Source organism: Callospermophilus lateralis, chromosome 6, assembly GCF_048772815.1.
Source record: "Callospermophilus lateralis isolate mCalLat2 chromosome 6, mCalLat2.hap1, whole genome shotgun sequence".
In the NCBI taxonomy this organism is placed as follows: Eukaryota; Metazoa; Chordata; class Mammalia; order Rodentia; family Sciuridae; genus Callospermophilus; species Callospermophilus lateralis.
The window spans coordinates 159,250,250-159,266,379 of record NC_135310.1 but is presented as its reverse complement, the minus strand read 5'-3'; the positions used below and the strand labels follow the sequence as shown (position 1 = coordinate 159,266,379).

The 16,130-nt window shown below is 54.0% G+C and overlaps 1 protein-coding gene across 4 annotated transcripts in view; it reads left to right on the top strand.

Moving 5' to 3' along the window:
- Ripor2 (RHO family interacting cell polarization regulator 2) overlaps positions 1 to 16,130 on the top strand; it is a 96,393-nt gene that overhangs the window by 18,726 nt on the left and 61,537 nt on the right. The window contains exon 1 of one of the 4 annotated variants that reach the window (XM_076859270.2): positions 3,586 to 3,758. The exons of the other annotated variants lie outside the window; for them this stretch is intronic. The gene's annotated coding sequence lies outside the window, so the exon portion shown is untranslated. Of the gene's footprint in view, positions 1 to 3,585; positions 3,759 to 16,130 lie in introns of those variants that run through there. 4 annotated transcript variants of the gene reach the window in all.

The window sequence follows — 16,130 nt, the reverse complement described above, 5'->3', positions numbered from 1 at the left end:
AACATGAGGTGACCTGAAGACCTGCCTTTGAGACTCTCCCCCAGAGTGATGCTCACGCACTCCATGAGTCAGAAAACTGAAAACAGAGAGAGGAAGAAAAATCTGGTCAGAGCAACAAAGGAAGAATCAACAGATGGGGTCGAGGGGGAGGGCTGGCGGCACGGTATCAGAGCGTGAGAAAGGAGTTGGAGAGTCGTAAACTGGCGGCATTCCAAGCTGGAACTGGGCCCTGCACTTGGGTGGCCACCCTCTAAATAAAGGTCATATGAGCAAAGGAGGGATTTCAGAGCAGGGTGTGGATCTGCTGCCCACGTGGGCGTTGAGCCTCACAGTTGGGAAGAGACTGAGTCTCGGGCGACCTCTCACCTCCCTCCAGGACTAGTCAATGAGGTGAGAACCCACCAGCACAACAGGCACGAGGAACATTCAGGAATGTAAGTGGAGAGGGTGGTGGACAGGAGCACATGTCCAAGACCTCCTGATTAAGCAGCAACTCCACTCCCTTACAGTGTGGTCCTGGGCAGGCTCTGAGCTCTGTACTCCTCATCTGAAGTTCTCAACCAGGAAAGCAAAGTGGCTACATCTTGGGGCCTTTCCCGCTGTCTCCTGGTGACCACTGATAGCAGAAAGAATGGTCAGGCTGGCCTGGCCGAGTCGGCTCTCCAGTTCATCACTGGTTTATAAAGGGTCCGTGAGGGGAGGTCAGCATAGGTTCAGTTATGGGAAGAGACGCTTTCCAGAGTAGCCCAAGTTCATACACTGGCTTGTGAGGCCAAAAATAACTGTGGTTCCCATAGCACCGTGGCACTTCTTCTTTCATAACACACCTCACTTATTTATAACCACCTCCAGCGCCAGGCTCACAGGCACGTGGTGAGACTACTGGGCTTCCCTCCTCACCCACTGCCTGAGCAGAGTGCCTGGTGCCTGAGCTGTTCTCAATTACTCTGGGTAATTATTGAAATAACACCTATCACCTGTACTCAGGAGTGATTCCAATTAAGACTGATATATAGAGGGGCGCCAAGCGGGGGGGGGGGGGGGTGTGCATGCCTTTAATCCCAGGGACTTGGGAGGCTGAGGCAGGAGGATCTCAAGTTGGAGACCAGTTTGAGATCCTGTCTCAAAAACAAACAAAAAAAATAGAAAGAAAAGAAAAGAAAAGGGGGGCTAGGGATGTAGCTAACAGGTAGAGCACCACTGGGTTCAATCCCCAGTACCACACACACACACACACACACACACACAACATTCACAGGCAGCCCTCAGCAAGCTACCCCCAGCCCAAAAGGGGAAGTTGGGAGTGAGTTGTGGTGGAAGATTCTAAGTTAAAGAGTACTAAATTTGGATTCACACCTGACCTTAAATTTCAGCTTCACTTTTGGGATTGTGAGCAAGTTATTTGCTCAGCTTCTCAGAGCACCAGCGTTACCTTTCCAACGGGACAGAAATGGAAGGGAGATGGGGCAGGCTTGAGGAGGTCACTCAGTAGGGTGCATCTCAGCCTGCCCCGTCACCCTTCTGCCCGTCCCTCCCTTAGCCCTGTTCATCATGTCCAGCAGACACTGCCTGAGGAAGGCGGTGAGGGGAAGTGAGCAGAGGGGAAGTGGACCTCCCTCCAGGGTGGGGATCAGCCCGCACCCCGCACCCCCCGAGGTGTCCTGTGGAGCCTGTTAGCGGTAGCTCTTCACGCTCTCCCCAGACCCCACTGTGGCTGTGTGATTGCAGTGACGAGTGGCGCCGTCAGACTGTACACCATGCAAGGTGGGAGAAAGGAACCAGAGCCTGGTGGCTGGAGCTGGGGAGGAGAGGGCCTATGTGGGGCCGGAGGCTGGAGAGGACCCAGGCCTGGCCGGCAACGGGATGCAGGGTGGGATTTCTTCTGCAGTCCAAGTAGGCAATGAAGGTGGGGCTTTCAGCGGAGAGTGATCACAAAACAGCTTCTATTTTTAAAGGTCACTCTTTCTACTGCTGCATAACAAATTGCCACAAAGTTAACATCTAAAACAACACACGTTTATTATCCCACAGTTTCTGTGGGTCAGGAATACAAGCATGGCTTAACTGTGACTTCGGAAGAATGGGGGACACGACGGTAGGGCCACCACTGCCTGGCCTCCACAGCCTGGCCACCACTGCCTGGCCTCCACAGCCTGGGTACTGCAGGTTCCCAAACCTGTTCTTTTTTTTTTTTTTTTTATGTGCATCTAAAATTGATTAAACTTTAGATTTCAACTTGGACAAGTCTCTTGAACCTTGGTTTCCCCATCTATAAATGGGGATAACAATACCTACTGCAGGATTATACTCAGAAGTCAATGGCACAGTGCTGTAAAGTCACTGCTTTGCAGCCCAAGGATAGAATGAGATGGTCAGAACTCGGCAGTGTTCAGTTCAAGTCAACCAAACTCACTGGAGACTTGACTCTCGTGTATTGACCAGAAGACCAACATTGAGCACTTATGAAGAACCACTTGCCAGGCACATGGGTTCGAGTCATGTGCTTCATCCATTTTCTCCTCTAAGGGAAGGTCTACACGGGATCATCAGTGCTGTTGACCCAGTGAGTGGGTCATTGGAAAATGCAGCTGTAATGAAGGGCTGGACTGTCACCACTGCCATCTAAGGCACAGGTGTGGTGACCAGTGGGGGCTTGTGTTTGTTGGTGCAGGTCTTAGGCACACCCTGCTCCTCTTGTGCCCTGAAAGGCTGAGGGCACGTGCAATGACTAGGCTGAGGTTTGGCTGCTTCCTTCCAGGCCTCCTTTATGACTGAGTGAGTGGAACTTGACACTCTCCTAGGAACAGCTGCTAAGCTCACTGATTTCTTACTAATGCCGTCCCAAAGTGCCTCCCTGGGGTGGGGAGGGGTGGTGCATTTGTGGGTACAGCTCTAGTTAATATGTTGTAAATGCACAATTTGTTCAACAGGGTGTTTTTGCAGACGAGGAAACCGAGGCCTGCCAGGGAGTTCCTATTGCAGGATGGAGGTGGAGTTCAGACCCGGTCTCTGAGCTCTGTTTAGGAGCTGCTTTTGCCAAGCTGACCCAGTTTCCTAAGGGAAATCTTTATGTATGCTTCATATCTACCAAAACAAAATTTAAAAAACAATTTTCACCCCCAAGATAATTAGATACCTGTCCACACAGGCCCCGGTGGAGTCCCGGTACGGTAACCCCAGCCCTCTCCCGGGGGCTTTCCGGAGCAACGTCGCCGGAGCCGGAGCCCCCGCCGACTTCGCTGCCCGCCCTCCCCCACGTTTTCTCTGCGCGGCCTCCTTAGATCCCGTCGCTGCCCTGGGGCCTCCCTTGATCCCGTCGCCGCCTGGGCTGGGTTCCCTCCCGCCCGCTCCCGGGCGCTCCGTCCTGCAGGCCGCCCCAGGATCGCTCCACCTCGAGCGCACGGAGCCCGGAGCGCGGCGACCGGCTGGAGCGGGCCAGGCTCAGGTCCCGGAGTAGCTGTCCGGCAGCTGTCCCCGCCGCGTCTCCGCCCCCGCCAGTGACGCCGCGGCCCCGCCCGCGCCCCGCCCCGCGCTCCGCCCGCCGCGCCCCCGCTCCGCCCCGCAACTTCGCCCCGGGCAGCGACGCCGGGACGGCAGCTCGGGGACAAGGCTGTCACCGCGGCCCTTCCCTCCACCCGCGTGAGCAGCTCAGGCTGCCCGCACCGCCGCGCGCCGGCAGCCGGCCTTGTGTGGGTGCAGCGGGTGACGTGCCGGAGCCCGGGGGTCGGCCTGTCATGACAAGGAGCGTTCGTCGTTAGGTAGGCGCACGGTTTCGTTTGTTCTTTTTGCTTCCGATTTGGTGGGGAGGGGCGTCCTCGACAGGGACGAGCGTGGCATGTTAAGAAGCGTGTGGACACGGGCGTCCTAGGTCTCCGCCACCCCGCGGGTTCGGGCATCTGAGGCCCTCCGGGAGAGAAGGGAAGTTGCTGAGCGAAAGGGGCACACGCACTTTTTGCAGGCAGAACAGAAGGGTGCCCTGGAGAGAGGAGGAACGGGCCAAGAAGGTCGGAGGAGCCGGCGGCAGCGCCCGGGCAGGAGCATTTCTGGGGCCGGGAAACGCTGGACTGGACCAGGCTGGAAGGTGGGGAGGGGTGCTTGAGCGCCGGCGGATGGGGGTCTGAGTGGCCCCTGGTTTAGGGGACGACTTCTGGCACTCTGTGCCAATGGAGGATCCAGCTCAGGGTAGGATCGCCGTCCCCAGAGTCCTCACTTGTCCTCAGGCTGACCAGTTGAGCTTGACTATGAACCAGCCCCTTCCTCCCCGAGTCTGAATTCCAGATCTGACAGGTGGGGCGGGTGGGATGATGAGAACCCGGGAGAGGGACTGGAAAGGAGAAGTGGGTTGCCTGGATGTGGACCTGTGTCTGGAAGGATGGGGGAGTGGGATGCTCCTGAGGACAGGAGCCATGGCCAGGCCTCTTGGCAGGAGGGGCCCAGAAGCAAGGCATCTGCAGCCCAAGACTGTCACCTCCTGGCTCCTCCCACAGGGCAGTGGCCATAGATGGGACCCTTCACTTGAGAAGGAAGAGGGTACTGTTTGAAATTCAATCAGCTGAAGCTGTGCAGGTGTTAAGGTGGCCGAAGGGCTGTGCAAAGTGACAGCTCAGGAGCAAGACAGCAAGTGGGGTGCCAAGAGAAGCTGGCTGGCTCTGTGCAGCCCGGTGGTGCCCAGTACCTGGAGCAGAAGTGCCCGTGTGTGGTGTGAGTGACAGAGGAGACAGTGTGAGCTTCTCCTCTGGGGAAACGGGGGGCTAGTCCTCCCTGCTCCCCACTGTCTGCCTTGTGTCCGAGCCTTGGCTGCAGGTCTAGGATTGCGACTGATCATTGCCCCCATTCCCACAGAAACTGCCTGGCCCTCTCTAGAGGTCTGTGCATCACCTGTGGTCAGCTGTCCATCCCATGATTACCTGACACAGTCATTTCTTCCTTTTGGCTTTATCTCAGGTTTGTGTGGTCTGAAGATACTGCAATCCCACCCCCCACCTGCCCCCCAGTATTCCTATTGGCTTAATTTTCCTCTTCCTCTTGCTCTTTCAGTCTTTTTGGACCAGGCTCTGGATCTGTCCACACACATCTTCTAGGTCCACCACACTGTTTTACCTACTGTCACACAGTAATGTCAACCAAGGACTCCCCAGAACCAGGATCGGCACAGCTAGTCTCTGGTGGTCAATCAGGAAGCAGCCAGTAGCTGCCCTCCTCCTGTAGGGACGAATTGCAGGGATGTGTCTACTTAGGGTGACAGTCGCTAGAGAAAAGGCCTCCCCTCTTCTCTCTGCCCCTCTAGCCATCCCTGGGGATCAGCCTCCTGTGCCAGCTGCCCTTCAGTGGAGATCCTTCCAATAATGGCTTTTCCCCTGGGAGGCAATGCATTTGTCCCAAAATGTGCTGCATCTAAAAGCCTAAAAACAAGCATTGGAGAATCTGTTAATAAAAATCATCCTGCAAATGTGGTTTTTCTAAAGACTCCCAATTGGTGTTGCTTCCCTCTTCCCCTGACACGCTAATGTGCGCTTTTGCTCTGAATATTTTATCCTCGGTATGCGTATAAAGATACACAAAGCCAGAGAAGAAAACTGAAAGTGCCCACCGGGGACTCGCATGGAATTCTGATTACCCAAACACAAACTCCAGAAATGGCTCCCTTTCTTTGTTATTGACGAGGTTATTTCCAGCAGAGAAGGGACCTGTCCCATTTCAAGAGTGGCCTGGAGAAGTCCAGGGGACTATGGAGGAAATACTTATGTCTACAGATCTTGGTCTCTAAACTTATGTACAAATTGCATGCTTAGGTATCGAAGTTCATGGAGTGGGGCCCTGCTGATGACAGCCAGGTGCCCCACACAAACCTGAGGTCACTGCAATGGAAACATTGTTACCATAATAAACCCCCAAAGTGCAGCTGCCATAGCAGCCACATGCCCTTTCCAATTGCAACCAAGCCACTTCTGTTACACTTTAGGTGAATTCAGGGGTTATTAGTTCACCCCTCTGTCAAGGGACCCAAACACAGCCAGGGACAGCTGTGGACAGTGAACAGTATCGCTTTCCGACTTGGTCGTAAATGGTGGGATCGCGCAGACAATAGGCTCTTGGGTTGAAGAGTTTGCCAGCCGGTGTTTTACTTTATAGGTCACTGCATTCAACGTGTTGGAAAAAATCAAAAGCTGTCTTGTTGTTATTCTGAAAAGAAGTCAGAAGTCTAAAGCCCGGTTCTTGCTTTCTTGGGAGGAAGTGGTGGTGGAAGGAAAGCCCTTTCCTCTGCACAGTGGGTGCTCCTCAGGGCAAGGCAGAGCTGACTTTCCAAGGGGCTTCCTGCGCCCCGGTGGCCAAGAGCGGCTCGTGCTGGGGCACAGCTCCTTTACCAGGGTTGTTTTCTTCTGCCAAGCAGAGCTCCAAGAGCTGGGGGAGATAGACAGCTTGTGTTTGTGGCCATTCAACCAGAAAAGAATACCAGCCAAACAGACAATGGGGGAGAGGACTGGGTGGGGGTGGGGAGCAGGAGGGATGGCCCCTCCGCACTTAATTGGTTCCCAAAGGCAAAGCTAGGTGTGGAGCGCTGTCACAAAGCAGTTGTCATGCAGATGCCCCAAGAGGCGACTATGAGATCTGTCTGGAAAAGGAGATGATTAGGAGTATTTCCACCCACGAGCAGCCCTTCCTCTGGCCCCCTTTCTGCCTACTTCCAAATCATATTCTCACAGGCAGTCTCCGGAAGCAACATATTTGTCACTTAAGCACAGGGAAGCCTTCGTGTGGGTTCCATGGAACCAAGTCCCTCCCCGCCTCCTGTACCTTGAATGAACCACTATGGAAGCCCGCGTGTCCTCTTCCCTCTCGGTTAATGGGCCAGGTTTGGGTTAGGGTTTGTCACTGTACCGTCATCCCACTCGGGCTGGAAATGTTCCCTGAAAGTAACGCGTGTTCTCCTGAGTGTGGCAGGCCACCTAGGACAGGCCATTTGACACGTGGCTCTCTGCTGGACTGCCCTCCCTCAAAGGAAATCCAGACGCCATAGACTTCCAGAAGTTGCTTTGGTTTACTTTGTTGTGCATTGTTTACGTGACACCAAGGAGCACTGCGTGGGGGAGAGGGATGCTTTCACACCTTCATTACACTAATGAAACAGGAAATTAGATTTTTTTCAACAGTGAAAGCAAATAAGGTGCAATATTTCTGTGTTGTTTTCTATAAGATCAAAATGAAGTTGCAGCCGGACCAGGGAGGGAAGTGTCTTAAACGCGTTTTTCAGATTGTTTAGCATTCTAAAATATAATGAACCGTTTAACAATCATTTTATATCCTCAGACGCATTTTGAGTCTAAGCCTGCACTGTTATGTAATTTAAGCGAATATCACTCTTTTTTATTTTCAGTTTAAGCATGTGTGCACTGAGCAACTATTTTGGGATCTGGTCTAAGTTAGATTCTCATTCAATATTAATGTGTAAGATATTGATTATGCCTTCCAGGGAGTGCAGTCTGACAGGGGAGAATAAGGGACCAATGCAGGACAATATCTTATGGGTGACCACAAGCCTGGTTTATCCCATGTGTGCTTTTTGTCACTATAACAAAATACCTGACACAGGCTACTTAGGAAATAAAGGTTTATTTAGCTCACTGTTTTGGAGGCTGAAAGTCTAAGTGGCATTTTGCTGGCTTGGTGAGGGCCACCTCTTGACACCATCACCTCAAATAGTTGGAACTCCTGCAGAAGCTAACAAGTGATTACCTCTTGGACCAAGTACAGGGAGAGACAGGGGCCCCACAATCCCCTCAGAGACCAGGCCACCAATTGACCAGGGCCTCTTGGCCCCGCCTCCCAGAGGGCCCACTATCTCCCAATAGTGCCACCCTGGAGACCAAGCCTAGAACCACCAGGGACCCTGGGGAGTCGCTCACGCCACACCCAAGCCCACCCTGCACCTGTTGTTGCGGCGTGATCATTCCTGGTGTCTCCTTCACTCAGAAGGTTGGGGTTTAGATAAGAGGACACACAGTGACCCTAGAAAAACAGCCGAGGAAGGTCAGGGGAAGCGAACGGCTGTGGGTGGACCAGTGGTGACTTCTCTCGAGTGCCTGACGTGGATAAGTGGAGGGAAGGGGCCCGGGCAGACAGGAAGGCCAGGAGCACCGGGAGCTCCCCGAGGGTGCCGAGCTCTGTTTAGCTTGTCCTGCACCCGCAGAGCTTGCAGGCCGCCCTCCTGGGCAGACTTGAAACGTTGGTTGGAGCGAGATTGCAGGTGGGAAAGGTCAGGACGGGCGGAGGCGTGCCTGGCAGGGAAGGCCCTGGGGAGGGCGGTGAGCCAGGAGAGCTGGTGGTGACGGCAGAACAGGGCCACACCAAGACGGCCTTGTGTGGAGAAGGTCCTCCAGCTCCCTCTTGGGTTTGTTCCTTACCTCTGGGTTTGGGTGCCACTGGCCCTCACCGCCAGCTCTGGAAGTGAGCTGTTCCTTCTCAAGGGACTGAAGAAATAATGTCACCATTCTCCGGGCTTGTGTCCTTCTGTCCTTGTCTTCCGGAACTCTTGGAAGGGAGCGAGGGCAGGAGGGAGAAGAGAACCCTAGAAACACAAAAGCAGCACAGATAAAGAGCAGCCGTACTTCCTGCTACTAGGAGGAGGGATGATCGAGAATGACAGTTCCCTGGACCGAGAGCCACCTCCACCTCAGGAGGCCAGTTCACTTCCCTGTCTGCTGCTACGTGTGATGTTCTGGGATGACGTGACCTTGGCCTTTGCTGGGACCATCTACCTTCCAGTTAGTACATCCCCACACTGAGATGCCCTGATAGTACAAAGGTCTGGGTCGGTCAGTCCTGCAAGAAGACTTCAAAATGACCACCAGTGGCAACCCCTGGGTGGGGGCCCACACCATGCCTCTAGCTTACAAGGCTACGGGCAGCATTTGCTTTGGTACAGTCCCTATCCCTACAAGGTCCGGTAAGACTCAGTGTTGTCGGGTGCTGCCTCATCCTCAGCGTAGATTCTTCAGAGCAGAATCCACACAGCAGAGAAGGGATCAGGGGAAACGGCTGCAGAATGGTTGGGTCAGGAAGGCCTAGGAAACGCTGAAGGTTGAAGGCACTAGGGTGGACTTAGAAGGCCAGGGTGGAACTGGGCTACCAGTGGACCCACCACCCAATCTACAGTCCAGAAGCTGCCTGTGATCCAAGACACTCCTGGCTCCAGAGTGAGGGACGGCCACCATGGTCGGGAAACAGCCAGCCAGGGGAAAAAAACAAACAAAAAAAAAAAAACAGGAGCCCCAAGCAGGTGGCTGGAGACAGCGACGATGGGAGAAGCAGGGGGCAGAAATATAATGCCCCCAGGATGCCCCTGCCTTAATCCCTGGACCCACAAATACACATCCCTGTGTGATCGGAGGGCTTGGCAGGAGGGCCAAGGGCAGGACTTGACAGCACCCTAGGTTCCCACCTGGCCCAGCCTGACTCTGAGAAGCCATAGGACGAAGGAGAAGGAGCCAGGGAGGGTCAACGCTGTGGCCCTGGAGGTGGAGGAAGGGCCACAGGGGAAGGAGTGCAGGAGGCCTCCAGAAGCCGGAAAGCGGAGGAGGAGGGCTTTCCTGTGGAGATTCCAGAAGGAAGCACACCTCTGAATTGGTCAGTGAAACTCGGTTCGCCCTCCCTCCTCCAGAGCTGTGAGCGTGTCGTGTTTTAAGCCAGTGCATTCGTGGGCCTTTACCGCAGCCGCCACAGAAAACGGATGCGTACCTCCTCCCTCTCGTGCCACCTCTGATCTTGTGCCGCTGTGTCTGATGGGCCCCGCTTCACAGGCGGAATCCTAGCTGCAGGGGATGCTGGGAAGCAGGCTTCTGGGTGGGTCAGAATGACACTGAGTGCCCCCAACGCCCCTTACAGCTGCCACAGGAAGACGAGGAGCTCGGGGAGCCCAGGAGGACAGGCCAGCACTCTTACCGGTCCCTCTCTGGGGGATGGTGGCACGTGGCAGAGCAGAGGCGGATGCCTGAGGCGCTTACGAAGTTTAGCGAGTGTGCAGACACTGAGGCACACGGGGTTGAGGGGAGGAAGGGGGCGTCAGAATGGTGCAGACCTATCATGTTAGGAGTCACTGTCTGGAGATGAAGGAGAGGTTACTCATGCATGTCAGTATCAGGAAAAGACAGCCCATCCCTAGAGCAGGTGACCTCAGCCATCGGCTACCCCACACAACCCTCCCACAAGATGACCCTCCACTCCACCCAAGAAGGGAAGGAGGTTCTTGTCCCTCCCCTTCAGAACAGTGACAGTCTTGATAGAGTGTGTGATGAAGGTAGATGGCAGCAGACGACCCACCTTCTACCTGTCGTGGGAGTGGCGACTCTTGAAGCTTGAAGCTGCTTCACCCTGTTAGCTCTGACTGTTCTGAGACCACCATGCTGTGAGGAAGCCCACGCTAGCCAACCCCAGGGACCTGAGAAGAGAGAGAGGAGGTGGCCCTCAGCAGCGCCAGCCCTGCCCCTCCACGTCTACCAACTGATGAAAGACCTAAGACAGAACTGTCCCAGACCTCTCCAGTGTCCGACTCACAGCTGGCCTCAGGCCACTGCATTTGACAATGATTTGTCTCCCTGCATGGGTTGGTCCATACAGTCAGATGTGAAAAGCATTCAGACCACAGTCTTGCATCCTCCCTGTCAAATTTCTCGCTGTGAGGCCAATAACACTGCAGTGGTCACTAGCACAATGACCAAACCTAAAGCCCACCTTCTCCTTTGGTCGCATATGGGCCTAAGGAGCACATTCTGAGATTTTATATCAGAAGCAAACATATTTGGTTGATTTGTCGGGGGAGGCTTGAGGAAAACGGAGTTGATAACATTGAGAAGGAGTGGCTGATCCCACGTTTGACTAGGCAGGAATCCAAACTCCTTTTAAAAGCAGAGCTCTCTCGGTCAGTAGGCCCAGGTGCTGCAGATCTTTGCTTTGGGAGTGTCCTCAAGTCAGGGCCCACTGAGGAGATGGGGAGAGAGAAGGAAGAGCAGCTGGACTGACCGCAGTGACCGCACCTGAGGCCCAGGGCACAGAGGAGGGGAGTGCCCACCCCTAAAGGCCAACGCTGCTCCCTTCTCTATCTGCCTGCCTGACGGCCTGGCAGCTGCTGTTCCTCAGCCTGCATTCGAGGTCTGCTGAGAGCTCTGTGTCACACACCTCCCTGCAGGTGACAGGACCCCACCTCTGGGTGGGCTCTCGCAGAGCCCAGCAGCTTTCTCCTCCTTCATCCCATTTGAACCTGAGGGCCACCCTGTGATGGGACTCAGTGTTCCTACCTCACAGTCAGGCCACGCAGTGGACAGTTACCTGGTCTGCCCAGGACCACCGCACAGCACCAGGGGCACTGGGGTGCCTGGCTCCTCGCCAGCGTCTCCCACGCAGTGGGTGCCCCTCGCCACTTCCCCAGCGGTCGCGGTCCTGCTGGAGAGGGAGGGCGCTCTGTTCTGCCTCCTCCTCCTCCTATCTCAATGTGGCCTCTTTGAAGCCAAAATTGTCAGGAGGCCTGAGCTGTGGCTGTGCTCTTCTTACCTGACTGGCGCCCTCCGTGGACCCTTGGTTTTACAGATGGAAACCCGCCCCGTGGTGATATCAGAAAGGTCTAGAAGTGCCCCCTTTTCAGGCTCCCACGACAGGCCCAAAACAGAAAAGTCTGCCCTTTGAATCTTGTCACAGTGATCTTTGGCCTAAAATAGGACATCAAGGACACGTGGTATTTCTTTTCCGAGGGTCATTTTCTTTTTTAAGAACTTCAGTGTGTGCTTCTTCACATTAAGATATTTTCCAGATGTAGTTTTCAGGCTTTTTGGCTCTCTGCTGCAAGATGGCTCTCTCCCCACTGAGGGAAGAAAATAGCCGGAGCAGCAGGCGGCCAGGGTGACTGGACTCGAGAAGCTCTCGTAAAGGTGGAGACAGTGAGCAAGGCCGAGGGGCTGCCGGAAAAACGTGCCGAGGGTCCCAGATTGCCTCTCTCGGGGCTGGTCTCACGCCTCTGCGGTCAAGCTGGGGAAAGATGAACCTGGCCCAGTCCCGCCCAGAGGGGCCCAGCAACAGGAAGACGGCCTTCCCTGGCATCTCCCCAGGTACGTCTTGGGGTCCTGAAGGCTGGTAGAGACCGGGCCTTCCTGGACACAGGGAGTCTGAAGCCAGCACGATTTTTAAAGATAAATGCCATGTGCGCGTGTCACATTGCCTGTTGACACAGAGCCTCTGCCGTGGTGAGACCTAAAGAAGGCTCCCTGGTCATGCTGATGAGAGCCAGCATTTAGGAGACTTTCTTACGTGCCAGGCACATGTGGCGACCCACGGAGTCCTCCCAGCAACATGAGGTAACTACCTCTATCGTCTCCACTTTGTAGATGGGAGAGCGGAAGCCTCACTGCATTAGTAGGACGCAGGGCTGAGTTTCAACCCCAGGCTGCGTGACATCAGAGTCCAGGCTGTCCACCCACAGGGCTCTGAAGGCAGAGCATCAGTTCCCACAGCAACGGCTGAAGAGGAGCAGGTCCTGTAGGCCACACTCTCCCTCCAACCTCACGGGGTGGTGGCCGCCAGCTCCTGTGGTCCAGCAACGCACCTGGCTGCCCGCCCATGCCAGCTGAGATCATCATGGATACCCAGACAATAGCGAGGTTCTTCTGGACCCTCGGTGTCCCTGAGGAGCTTTCCCACATCATCCAGGAGGAGGGTCCGTTTTTCCAGCCAAGTAAGCAACCGGAGCGTCCACCGCGGTGCCCTGTCATTGGGAAATGAGGCGTCCCTTTCCTCTCAGTGAGCGAGGCACTTGATAAACCATGTCATGTCAGAGACAAGCCTCTGCCTCTCTCGGAGGCAGGGACCCAAGGACCCCACAGAGGGGAGGGGACGCAGAAGACACAAACCTGAGAGCTTGTGTTCTGTGAGGAGGACTCTCGTCTGATCCCTGCCCAGATGTAAAGCATCCCTTGATCATTTCCATCTTAATCACCAAACGCAGGAAAACACCATCCCTGTGAATTCATGCAGGTTTAATTTATGCAGAAAAGAGCTACACAGGATAATCACCTGCCGCGGAAGAAAAATGACTGGTGTCAAGTGTGGTCAGTACACGCGCGACTTACCCTCCTGTCTCCACGGAAGAGACCTGGAGCGCAGCCCATCTGCACAACATGTGCCTCCCTTGCTTTACGGGGCACAAGTATCATTCCCTTTGATTTGCATCACAATCAGAGCTCTCAGATATGGATGGACTAGATTTGAATGAAATTCCCAAACAACAGCTGAGGCTCACTGACCTGACTCTCATTTGATCCTCTCCAGAAGGGCCCTCTTTCAGCCTGGGCGGGAGAAGGCATCTTCTTGGCCCTGCTAGCCTTTACGTTCAATTTTCTTTAGGAGGATTGTTCCCTGGGAATGGTGACTGTTGTCTTTATCAAGATTCACAGAGTGAGGGGTCCCAGTGATGACCACATTCCCGGCTCCCAGGTTGTCCCTGAACCTCTGCGATATGCAGTGGCTTCCAAAACTAAAGCTAAAACCAGCAGCTGGACAGGTTCCAGAGCAGTAGATGGACACGAATGGAGGTTTCTCATGACTCTTGTCAGGTGACAGATGGCTGCAAAAGCCTCCTTGAACTCACACACAGTGGCCGAGAGAAGAGTAAGACCCTGTTCAACTTTACCTGAAAACCCGTGCTCCATGGTGTGGAAGTGAGGCTGGTGGCAATGACCTCCTACAGAACAGAGAAAGTCGGCGTCAAAGGGGGCAGCTAAAGGACGTAAATGAACTTCTGCAAAGAACCAGCGATCCTGCTGCCACTGAGCAGTCAGTTTTGCTTTGAGTCTCCTAGTAGCCAGGCAAAAAGGGGAACATAGGAATCATCAGCTAAGCAATCAGGAAGATGGACATTCAAAATGCAGGAGTTCCTCAGTGGGCAAATTTCCCTGAGATATACGAAATGTCCTCTGCGGGGACACATGGAGCTAGTTGACCAAGGCATTACGGGGACTTCAGAGGCGGGATGGCTCTGCTGACCCTCATGCTGTTCTGTCCTCTCTCCGTCACGCTCTCCCGAAGACCTAAAAACATGGGTAAGGAAGAGAAAAGGAAGCATCTGTATTTGTCCCTCTTTTTTTGGAAAAGGTGATTCAACTTAATCTAAGCAAGAATTACGCACCATAATCAGATTTTGTCTTGAGCAAATCTCAGCAGGGGGAGGTGAGGATTCCTGAGCCCGGGCCCAACTCCCTCCCACAGGGGAGCCCAGCGCGGAGAGTGGAGTTACGACTTCTTAACGGCCCCATTATGGTGCCACAGTTTATCACTGGGAACTTGGGGGTCTGCTAAGACCACGGTGATTAGCAAGACGTCGCCAGCATTGCCCAGGGAAGGCTGTGTGTCTTCTTACCCTGGTGCTGGTGACGATGCTAATGGTGGACGACCGTGTGACTGTGTGCCACTTGGTGCCTAGCAATGCCCTTTACAGAACGGGGGCCTTTCAGCCCTTGAGAATTAGGATGCGAGTGTTATATGGCTTCTGAACGAGAGCGGTGAGGTGCTCACTGTTCCAAAGAGGAGGTTCACACCAACCATGCAGCTGGGAAGAGAGTAGCCACTGCCCTACAGCTCTGCGCTTGGCATCCCCACGTGCGTGGGGCTTTACCTTCCGGAGGCGGCTTCCTTTCTAATTTTCTGATGAAAGACACTGGATGTGACCCTCCCTGAGTTTCTGTGTCACCTAATTGAGCTGTGATGGTGTGGAATTGTCTCTTCCTCAGAAGTAGGTACCATATATGCGAGCCAGCTGCCGACCCAAGTGCTCTTACACAGTTTGCCTTGGCTCTGAAAGTGCCCACCAAGAGAGCTGGTAAGTCTGATTCTTGCCCTTTCCTGCCGGGAATATTAATTGTGGCGCACGGTGGAATCCGGAATTCCACTCTGGAGGGCAGGGGTGCAATGGCTGACGGTGCCGGCCACCTGTCCATGCTGCCGTCCCTTCTCTCTTCACCCTGAATACCCCGGTCTGAACAGTTGGAGGGCATCTGCTCCTGGGGCCAGAACACCCGCACTGCTGACTCAGAAACAATGGGCCCACCCTGCCGCGGGAAGTATTTTTGGTGCAGAGAAAAATCCCATCCCTCCTAGGAATCAAGATACATTCTTCTGCGAATGCGTGTCATTTTTGAAAGACATCGCCTAGTTCACAGTCTGAATTCTCCTCATCCCATCTGATTATCCTCAACACCCACAGTCAATGTTCCCTGGGCTTTCAAATTCCAAAGTCTTGCCACGAAGTTTGAGAAACACGCCATGTGAATGGCATCCTTCAAAAGAGAAAAGTCTCAGAGTGACTGAGTGTCTGGAGGGGATTCACTTAACATCTGAGGGATCACACCAGGGAAAACCAGCTCTTGGAAATACCCCCGGAAGCCTGTCATTTTTGATACCAACTGCATTGTGTGAGCTGGAAGAGCCAACCGCTGGTCTTTCTCTGCCGATCTGTATTACCTGTCTCTATAACAGAAGCCTCACGGGCTTTACTAAGTCAACTTTCAGGACAGCCAAGAAAGCCCGATGCTCATAAGCGAGAGCCTGGGTATGTCTTTGAGCTGTTGAAGTCAACCTCCTCTGATTCCTCTCTGCTGAGGGGTGTGCTGGAGTTTCTATCTAGAGCTTCTTAAACTGTCCCTGACGCTCTGTCCTCCTCTCTGCAACAAGGAGATAAGCAGGGCTTACTCACTGTCCTGGGCTCCTGTGCCATTAACGTGCCTGACTCCACAGCAACCTGAGTTTGGTCCTCTTATTGCCCCATTTCACAGAGACAGCGGAGGTCTGGGGAGGTTGCGGAGCCGCAGGGGAGAGAGACCACACAATAGGAACAGAGCTGAGAGGCCAGGAACCCAGCGGCTGGACTCTATGGTGTCAGTGTCTGGGGTGACAGGCACTCATTCTGCCAGGCAGCACTGGGACCAAATTCCAGTCCTCACACATGGCTCCTTCAATCTTTGCAACCCTTGGAAAGTTCTTTTAAGTCTTAATATTTTCATAGACATCCTTATGTTCCAAGAGAGACGGTTTTAGCCTTTTTTTTTTCTGGTAAAGACTTGCAAAGCTTTTTTTTCAGATATCTTTTGAAGTCA